The 11,085-nt window shown below is 40.0% G+C and overlaps 2 pseudogenes; both read right to left on the reverse strand.

The window, feature by feature from the left end:
- Positions 1-2,006: 2,006 nt before the first annotated feature.
- LOC114091065 (TAF5-like RNA polymerase II p300/CBP-associated factor-associated factor 65 kDa subunit 5L pseudogene) lies at positions 2,007-4,604 on the reverse strand (annotated as a pseudogene).
- Positions 4,605-4,989: 385 nt separating this feature from the next.
- On the reverse strand, positions 4,990-6,207 carry LOC114090977 (tubulin alpha-1B chain pseudogene; annotated as a pseudogene).
- Positions 6,208-11,085: the final 4,878 nt, after the last annotated feature.

Consider the following 11,085-nt stretch of genomic DNA (forward strand, 5'->3'; position numbering starts at 1 on the left):
CAGTCTTCTATAGGTTGATATCTAGTTTTCCCAGCACCATTTATTAAAGAGGCTGTCTTTTCTCCATCTTTGGCACCTTTATGGAGAATCTGAAGGTTGTAGATCTATGGGTTTATACCTTGGTCCTCTTTTCTATTCCTTTTGTCTATATGTCTGTTGTTATGCCAATACCATGCTATTTTTTTGTTTTTATGGCTCTGGAGTATGTTTTGAAATCAGGCATATTATGCCTGTAGCATTGCTCTTTTTGCTCAGGATTCCTTTGACTTTTTGTGATCTAGTGCTTCCATATGAATTTTGAAATTTTTTTTCTAATCCTGTGAAGGATGTTATTGGTATTTTGATGGGGATTGCACTGAATTTGTAGATTGCTTTGGATATTATGGTCTTAAATTTAAGAAATATTAATTTTTCCAATCCAAGAACATGGGAGGTCTTTCCATCTTCTAGTGTCTTCCTCAATTTATTTCTTCATTGTTCCATAATTGTCATTGTAGATTTCTCTCAACTCCTTCATTAGGTTTATTTGTAGGTATTTTATTTTTTGAGACTCTTGAGAATGAGATTGCTTTCCTAATTTCTTTCTCAGTGAGCTCATTATCAGCATATAGAAAAGCTACTGATTTTTGTATTTTGATTTTTTAAACAAAATGTATTTTAACAGCAAACAAAATACAAAATGACTCTATGCAGAAAACAGAAACATTTGATTCTTTCCCCACACATTAGAACTTGCTGCCAGTGGCACAAGCCTGTAATAACAGAGACTCAGGAGTCTGAGACAGGAGTTCAAGGTCAGTCTCAGCAATTTAGTGATGCCCTAAGCAACTTAGAGAGACCTTATCTCAAAAATAAAAAAAGATTCTGGATGTAGCTCAGTGGTAAGACATCCCTGGGCTCAATCCCCAGTACTAAAAAAAAAGTTCTTTATTCCCAGAACATAGTTGGGTATACATGCATGTATGTGTACTTACGGTTCACTTCACAATATGTTCATTACACAGGTGCTGCATTGCAGGGACGGGAGCAGATCATTGCAGGGGAAAGATACTGAAAACCTACTTCAAGAGATAGTCCTTTGCCACTTCAACATCTTCTATCTTGTGACTTATTCCAAATTATTTCCTTTTCCCCTCTTTTCTTTCCTTTCTTTGCTGGGGCATAAATCCATGGCCTTGCACATGTTAGGCAAGTGCTCTACCACTGAGCCACACTCCAGTACATCATAATCTTTCTTTTCAGGGGAGAGAATTACTGATGAAAGTGCAGTCAAGAAAAGAATCTTCCTTTCTCACTGCCACTGCAGATCCAGTATTCTCAGTGATCCTTAGTCACTTCTAGAAACAGGTCACCCAGCACAGTGAAGCTACTTCCCTGTCTCCTGATACACTTTGCTACTACATTCTCTGAATCCCTGAACCTCAGAATTCCAAGTATCACAGCCAGTGCTACCTGTAAGATAAAAGCAGAAAAGGCCCTCCTCTTCTGGTACTAGGTTTCCTGTTCTCAAAAATGATAATTATAATAACAATAATAAAAGATTCTGGTTCTCTGTCATTAAGAAAAAGAAAAGACTTTGCCAAGATATCCCACCTCTCCCTGTGCCTGTCCCTGTATCCCTCCACCAATAGTATTTTACTTCCATGATGGGTAACCTTATATGATACTGTCCATGACTACTCCAGAGCATTCTGTGACTGCCTTTAGCCAAACCTTCCTGGGAGGAGAAGATGAGACCCAGGCAGGAGGGTGGTTGGCATGTGAGCTCCTGGCACGTTCTCTGCGAACTTTCAGCCAACCTTGGGAACCTGCCAGTTCTCATTCCATGTCCAGGCACCACCATGCTCTACTGGCTCCTCAGGTCTGCAATGGGACAGGTGGCCTGCATGGGATGGGTGCTAAGAAGGAAGGGAATGGGTTCTTTCACAGTCTGTTAATGATTTGATCCTCAACTGTATCCAGAGGGCTTCCATCACTGCCCAGTCTGTTCCAACCAGGGTAAAAAGTTAATGTTCCAAATTTTCTTGTGTAATTCCATTCATCAGAAGGAGGTTGCAAGCCATGAACTGCACCCGTAGGATATTATTTGTCTGTTCAATATACATACCCATGAGTTTGCTGGAGGAGCTGTGGGCAAGCACACTGTAGCAGGTGCTCCTGTTGTCCTAGATGTGCACTAAGTTGTCCATGGAGGCAGAGATGACAAGTCTACTGTCTGGGGTAAAGATTAGGCTGGTGATGCTGTCTGTGTGGCCTCTCAGCTCTTCAAAAATGGTCCCAAAGACCAAGTCCCACAGATTCAGCTGCTGGTCCTCACCAGTGGATGCCAAGTATGACCTGCTGGGAGAAAAGGTGAGAAAGAACATGGGGCCATGGTGATCCATGAAGAGCCTTATTGAATTCCTCTGGTGGGTGCCCTATAGCCAGACAGTCTTGTTGGAACATCGGCTAAGTAGTTTGTGTTAGGGTGGAACTTGACACAGTACACCTTTTCCAGGTATCCTGCATATATCCTTAGAAGGTACATCTGATCAAATGACCACAGCCTGGCAGTATGGTTGTGGGACCTGTTGACAAACTACAGTCCATACAGGCTGACTTCCAGATCCCACATGGGATGGGCATGTGTTTGGTATGACATAATGTTGGTGAAACTGCCCAGGTCCCAGTATCTAATGGAGATGTCTTCAGATCAAGAGAGCAACCCTTAGCTATCTGCTAGGAACAGCATGGTGTATACTGGTCCACAGTGTCTTCATGTCTGCCTGCACTGTTTTCCTCAGCATCTTCCTCATCCTTCAGAGTTGTCACAGGCCAGGAGGATACAGGATGTATTTATGTAATGGGGATCTGACTTCAACTTCTTGGACCACAGACTCCAGAGTTTTTTGTAGGAGTTGTCAAATCCAGCAGCAAGTAGCTTGCTATTGGAGGATATTTCCAGAGTATTGAGCAGTAGCTCTGTTGTAGAGAACACAGAAGCAGATGGTGGTAAGGGAGGGAGGGCCGCACTTGATGCTGTCCTGCAAGACTTTCAGGGCAATGCCATTCTTCAGAATAGGGATAGGCACATCCTGGGGCTCCAGGCTGCTGCTGTTACTGAGCAAATTGTTGTCACTGGTGTAGAACTGATAGTATGTTCTCTTGACAAGCTGTAGGTCAAGGTAAATGTATAATGTGAGGACCCTACACAAGGCAGTATTCTTGTAACTTTGAAGGTAGTGAATAAGGTAGTTGTAGCTGTCTTTTTGGAGGCAGACCATATACTTGTTGTCTAAGAACGCTTGAAACTTGAAGTTAGGATATCCTGGATGGTCAGCCGTTGCTTACTGACATCTTTCTAGTCTGTGTTCTGCAGGAACATCCCATAGAAATCGCTGTAGAAACTTTTCATTGTGCTATTTGAGCTGTTGTGGACCAAGCTGAGATGGAGGTAGATGAAGAATGTGTAGAAGAGAGGCATCTCTCCATGGTTATCCCGGGAATCAAAATTAGTAAGAAATTTCCAATTTTCCAAACCATATTGCTGCAGACACTGTGGGCACAACCAGATTCTAACTGGACTATGAGGTGTGCTACCATCTCTTCAGCACTCTGTGACAGCTGCAAACTTTGCTTTTGAGGGTCATCAGAGTCCATGTACTGCCAGCATTTGAGGTAGCAGGACACTGCCATTGGAACCTGCTTGGTGCAAGCACACTTATTTCATGACTGAGCATCCCTGGTAGCTCTGAGCTGCTGCACCATGATCATCTGACCAAATGGGCACCGGACTGGGTCTCTGATGCCAATGCTGGGGCCAGGCCCTGTATATTGATTTTGTATCCTGCTACTTTGCTGAATGAAAAAAATAAAAAACAGTTCTAAAAGTCTTTTGATGGAGTCTGGAATTTTCTGAGGATAGAATTGTGTTATCTGCAAACAGGGATAAGTTGACATTTTCTTTTCTTACTTGTATCCCTTTTGTTTCTTTCTTTTGCCTAATTGTTCTGGATAAAATTTGTAGTACTATACTAAATAAGAGTGGTGAGAGTGGACACCTGATTTTGGAGGAAATGCTTTCAGTTTTTCTCCATTCATTATGGTGTTGGTATGGGTTTGCTACATATAGCCTTTATTATATTTAGGTATGATCCTTCTATACCTAATCTATTCAGGGCTTTTATCATGAAAGAATGTTGAATTTTATCAAAGGCATTTTCTGCATCTCTGGGGATGATTATGCCATTTTTATCCTTGATTCTATTTTCGTGCTGTGTTATATTTATTGATTTGCCAGTGTTGAACCATCATTGCATCCCTGAAATGAAACCAACTTCATCATAGTGTATGAAGTTTTAAGGTGGTGTTGAATTTGACTTGCATATATTTTATCAAGGATTTTTACATCTATGTTCATCAAGAAAATGGTCTATAATTTTCTTTTTTGTTGTGTCCTTATCAGGTTTTGGTAACAGGGTAATAATGATTTTGGACAATGAGTTTGGGTGGGTTCCTTCCCTTTCTATTTATGGAATTATTTGAGTAGCATTGCTTTTAGTTCCTCTTTAAAATTCTGGTGAAATTCAGCAGTGAATCTTTTCTGGTACTGGGATTTTCTTCATTGGGAAACTTTTTATTATGGCTTCGATCTCGTTACTTATTATTGATTTATTTAGCTATTTTATATCCTCTTTGTTCAAATTTGGTGGTCACATATGTCCAGAAATTTGTCTTTTTTTCCCCTAGGGGTTTCAGTTCATTGGCATTTAGTTTTCCAAAAAATTGGCTAATGACCCTATATACTAAAGTGATTTTTGAGTTTTTTTTCCTTTAAAGCCTTTACTTTGAGACATGATGGAAAGATCTTACAGGTACACGTGGAAAAAGACAAATATGATCATGATTGAGTGAAGACAATCTAACCAGTAAACTTCAATGCCTGTTAGCTAATACTGAAGCTGAAGTTCTGGAAGTATGACATGCTGCAGGGCTGAAAGGAATAGATAATTAATATTTCTCTCCTTCTTCCTCACCCTCTCCTTCAACAGAATTCACACCAACCTCCTCATAATCTTTCTCTAGGGCACCCATGTCTTCAGGGGCCTCAGAAAACTCTCCTTCCTCCATCCCCTCACCCACGTACCAGTGAACAAAGGCACACTTGGCATATATCAGGTCAAACTTGTGATCTAGGTGAGCCCAGGCCTCAGCCATGGCTATAGTGTTACTCAACATGCACACAGCACGTTGTACCTTGGCCAGATCTCCACCAGGCATCACAGTGAGAAGCTGATAATTAATGCCAACTTTGAAGCCAGTGGGACACCAGTCCACAAATTGGATGCTGTGCTTGGTTTTGATGGTGGCAATGGCAGCATTGATGTCCTTGGGGACCACATCACCATAGTACAACAGGAAGCAAGCTCTGTATTTACCACGGTGGGGGTCACATTTTACCATCTGGTTGGCTGGCTCAAATCAAGCATTGGCGATCTCTGCTACAGAAAGCTGTTTGATGAAGTGGATGTGAGGATACGGCACTAGGTTGGTCTGGAATTCTGTCAGGTCAACATTCAGGACTCCATCAAATATGAGGAAGCAGTGATAGAAGACACAATCTGGCTAATAAGGTGGTTAAGGTTAGTGTAGGTTGTGTGCTCGATGTCCAGATTTCTGTGACAGATGTCTTAGATGGCCTCATGATCTACCATGAAGGCATAATCAGTGTTCCAGGTTAGTGTGGGTGGTGAGGTTGGAGTTGTAGGTCTCAACTACAGCTGTGGAAACCTGAGAGACTAGGTAAATGGAGAACTCCAGCTTGGATTTCTTGCTGTAATCAACAGAGAGATATTCCATTAACAGGGAGGTAAACCCAGAACCAGTTCCCCCACAAAAACTGTGAAAAATCGAGAAGCCCTGAAGTCCTGTGCACTGGTCAGCCAGTTTATGAATTTGATTCAAGACAAGGTCAATGATCTCCTTGCTTATGGTGTAGTGACCTCATGCATAGTTATTGGCAGCATCTTCCTTGCAGGTGATGAGCTGCTCAGGGTGGAAGAGCTGATGGTAGGTCCCAGGGTGAACTTCGTCAATGACCATGGGTTCCAGGTCTACAAACACTGCCCTGGGCATGTGCTTGCCAGTGCCCATCTTGCTGAAGAAGGTGTTGAAGGAGTCATCTCCTCCCCCAGTGGTCTTGTCACTTGGCATCTGGCCATCAGGCTAGATGCCATGTTACAGGCAGTAGAGCCCCCAGTATATGTTTCCAATCTGGACACCAGCCTGGGCCTAAGTGTATGGAGATACATTCACATATGGTGGCTACCGGTTAGGAAGCAAAGGCAACAGGTGAGATCCTGATTACTGTCCCTGACAAGCTAAGAGTTGAGGTAAGAAACACACTTGATTTTTGAGATATTTTTGGTATTTATAAACTATATATATTTTTGTTGTTTTGTAGCACTGGAGACTGAAACCAAGTCTTGCATATGTTAGGTAAGTGATTTACCACAGAGCTACACCCCAGCTTCTTAAAAATCTTATGAATTTCAGTTGTATCTGTTATTCCCCTTTCCATCTCTAATTGTATTTTTTCAGGTCTTCTCTCTCTTTTTCTGGTTAGTTTAACTAAGGGTTTGTCAATTTTGTTTATCTGTTTCATTAATACTTTGCATTGCTCTTTTAGAACACATACACTGTGTGTATTCTGCAGCTGGAATATTCTGTATATATCTGTTAAGTCTATTTGATCTATAGTGTAACATACCTCTGATTTTTTTTCCTTTTGATTCTTTGAATGATCTATCTATCGATAAGAGTGGGAAATTGAACTCAACTACTATTATTATCTATCTCTCCCTTTGTGTCCTGTAAAGTTTGTTTTATAAAAATGGGTGCTCTGACATTTAGTGCATATATGTTTGTAATCATTATATCTTCTTGATGAATTGTCCTTTTATCAATCTGTAGTAAGCTTCTTTGTTTCTTCTAACTGATTTTGGCTTAAAATGTGTTTTGTCAGATATAAATATTAGCTATTTCTGCTTATTTTCTATTCCATTTGCTTGGAATACCATTCTCTGACCTTTCACTTTTAGTTCATGTATGTCTTTGTCTGTGAGGTAAGTTTCTTGCAGGCAGTATTTTTTTTAATCCAGTCAGCCAATCTGTATCTTTTCAATGGAGAATTAAAACAATTTATATTCAGGGTGATTATTATTATCCTTTTGTAATACTAGGGAAATAACCCAGGAGTGTTGTACTACTGAGCTACATCCCCAGCCCATTTTTATTTTGTATTTTGAGATAGGGTCTGACCTCAAACTTGCAGTCCTCCTGCCTCAGCCTCCGGAGTCACTGGGATTACAGGCATGTGTCACCATTCCTGGAACACTTGGGATTGTTATTGAAAGGTATGTACTTGTTCATGCCACTTGGTTATTTTTTCTAGTTTTCAATATTCTACATTTAATTTTTTTTTCTTTTATTCATCTTAGAGTCTTGGTGGTTTCAGTATTAATAATGTTTGACTGTTTCCTAATTCTCATTTGCTTATCTACTCTTCTTACCGTATACCCCTTGCAAAGAACAAAGGATAAGAGTTATTCAACCCCCTCTTCTTTCCTTTGTGGTGCTTGTCAGGTGACAAGTAGGATTTGTGGCTAGAATGCTTCTCAGGTGCTTTGCACTACTGGAACAAGATAGGGAAGAATGCAGAGCCCCCTAGAAACAAATTCTCTATTTGGGTTACACATTCTGAGATGTAGGCAGATGCCAACTCCATGGCCTATGAGAATACTGAATTTCCCAAGATTTATCTCTGGAGATGCACACTCAGAGGGCAGGGTAACACCAGCTCTATAAATTGCCCTTGTACATCCCAAGGGCAGAGAGAGGCTACAGAGTCTCAAAGATCTGTGCTAGGTGGAATGGCAGTGGGCTCCATGCAGTCTGCCCTCTATGGTTCTGGTGGTTCAAGTCCTGGCTCCCTAGCACCATCACATGTGATTGTTCACTCCCCCAGACTCTAAGAGCTGACCCAGCAAATTGCAGATCACAATGGGAAGTGCATTCTGTTTCCCACATGCTAATTTCCAAAACAGTAAACTAAAACCACAGGGCCCTTATCAATATAGCTCCGAATTGCAGCACTGTGAGTATATGCTGGGAAGTGAAAAAAACTTTTTCAGAGTCAGTTCACCATCCATATCTTAGAACTGTTGTTTGTTTTGCCTATATATTTCTACAGTGTGCTGAATCCTAGTATAGTGGTGTCTACTGGGACTCTTCTTCTTTCTCCTCTTCCCACACTGAGGGGATACTCTCACTTCCTCTGCTGTGCTTTCTTGTGATGAGTGCTGGGTCATTCTCTTTCACTCTGTATTCCACTATCCAGCATTTTTGATTCCAGTGTTTTCCTACAGTCATCTACCTCAGTGAGTAGCTACATTCCAATTGCTTTAATTCTATTTCACAGAGATGCTAGTCTAGGCTGGGTGCCTCTAATCTGTCATCTTGCTTTATATGTTTTATGACCCTACCTCCCCCAATTAGACTGTGAGCTCTTTGGGGAACAGGAACTTCATTTTATGACTGGTGAACTCCTCAAATTACCCACTCCTCCCATCAGAAAAAGCATGGAATGTACATAGAATATATACCTACTATCTATGTTTACGGAGCAAAAGGAATAAAAAGTGATTTTGATATAATGCTTTCTCAATTTCTAAATTTGGTTTATTTCTTTAAAAACCTGTTTTGATGTGAAGACCAATGGAATAGAATAGAAGACACAGAGACAAACCTACATAGATAGTAATTTAATACTTGACAATGGTGCCAGAAGCATATGTTGGAGAAAAATAGCCTTAACAAATGGTACTGGGAAAATTGGATATCAACATGTAGAAGAATGAAACTGAATCCCTCTCTCTCACCTTGAACAAAAGTCAAATCAAAGTAGATCAGAAACCTAGGGATTATATCAGAAACTGCAACTGCTAGAAGAAAATATAGGCTCAACGCTCCAACATATTGGCATAAGCATCAACTTCCTTAACAAGATTCCTAAAGCTCAAGAAATTAAAACAAGAATCAATAAGTATGATGGCATCAGATTAAAAAGCTTCTGCACAACAAAGGAAACAAGAGTGTGAAGAGAGAGCCTATAGAATGGGAGAAGATCTCTGATACTTGTTCCTCAGGGGACTAATGGCCAGAATATATAAATTATTCAAAAACATAATTAGCACGTCATCTTACGTAGTTACTGTTTCTCTTTTTTCCTTTTGTTTTGAGAGCACTTGTTGCGATTTGGATCTGGAATGTTCCAGAAAGTCTCATGTATTGAGGACTTGGTCCTCAATGTAACAATTTTCAGAGGTAGGGGTTTGGAGAAGTGATCAAATCAGGAGAGCTCTGACCTCATCAGTGGATTACTCCATTGATAACTGAATGGACTTGTTATAGTATATATGTGAGGTGTCCCATAAAAGCTGTAGTCTGAGGTATGTTCTGACTTCAAAAATGTTACTCCTTAGGCTGAGGTTGTGGCTTAGAGGTAGAACGCTTGTCTAGCATGCATGAGGCACTGGATTGGATCCCTAGCACCACAGGGAAAAAAAAAACTAAATAAACAAAATAATGGTATTGTGTCCATCTACAACTAAAATTATTTTTAAAGGTGGTTACTCCTCTACATGAGGGTGAGTTTTCTGCCTTCTTATCTAAGGGGATAGTTTACTTATTTTTTGCAAAGTATGTAACATTTATTAATTTTTGCCTCCTACCTCTGAGGGAAATCACTGTGATTCTTCTGTTTTGTAAATACAGAAGCCAAATCATGAAGTTTGCAAAAATAGTGAGAAATCTGGAAAGAGATTCCTTGAATCTTCACTCTGGACTGTTCTTTATGCTTAGCATTATCCTAGATTTTCAGCTGCCTCATAGTAAGCTAAAGATTATAGTTCTTCAGATTTTTGCTAAATTATATATTTTATTGGCTTTAAAATATTCCATAGGCTCTTCACTTGTCCAGCAGCCCATGGAGACTATGACTCAAACAAAGTTAAATAATGACAGTACTTAAACTAGTAATCAGATCTCATGATTCTTAGCTTAGTACTCTTTCTATTGGTCAAAAAGGCCACACTTCTTTATGGATAATATTTAGCTATAGAAAAATAATAAAATATAGAGATTATAATTGACATAGAAATCCAGACCTATTCAACTCTTTTCATCTATGAGTACTTCATTACATGGGGCTTTTAAGTATTAGCTTTTGTGAAGAAAAGAGTCACCAATATTAATGAAAAGCATCTAGTAACTCTGAAATTAATATTTTGTTTGATGTAGTAGACTTCAGAAGGTATAGTGAGGTGCTCCCCAAATAAGTCTTGCATAGGGTTTTCTTTGAGAAATAAAATAGTACAAATGAATTACTAATTACTAAATTTAGTCATATGTAGAAATGACTTATGATTATCTTTAAGTGTGTCACTGAAGAGATTTAGGAATCACCAAGTTTAAGCAAGTTAACTAGGGGATGCTATTAAAACTGAAGTTGGAGATACAACTGGATTCTCAGTTTCTGCTGGTGGGTGGGGTCTGCATAAGTTACAGGTCTCTGCAGCTGTGAAAGTCAATTTTAGTGTTAGCAGCCAATCACAACTCTGAGGGACTCAGCTGGCAAAGCCGAATTATTCACTACTCTAGAGTGGCCTGTTGCAGCTCTTACTGGTAGGCTATGCTCTCCAATGTTGCAGTAGACCCAGCAGTTCATTGCCAATTTCTTTCTAGCAAAATCAAAGAATGAAACTGACAGACACCAATGGAAGACGAGAATGAGTAGGATGTATTCAAGTGTGAAGAAAAAACCCCAAACTCTCATAGGGTGAGAAGAGACCCAACAGCAGGTTGCTGCTTAAGTGTATGAGTTTAGGGATTTATATAGCTCTTGGGCCAATGCTATGGGTCAAAATTTATGCAATTCAGGTCTTGGAACAATACCAACACTATTGGTTAGCCCTTGATCCTGAACTTTCCTGAAACCTCCATTTGAGTCTGCCTCTACTTCCATTTTCCTGCTGCTCTAGGACAAAA

Source organism: Marmota flaviventris, chromosome X (genome assembly GCF_047511675.1).
Source record: "Marmota flaviventris isolate mMarFla1 chromosome X, mMarFla1.hap1, whole genome shotgun sequence".
NCBI lineage: Eukaryota > Metazoa > Chordata > Mammalia > Rodentia > Sciuridae > Marmota > Marmota flaviventris.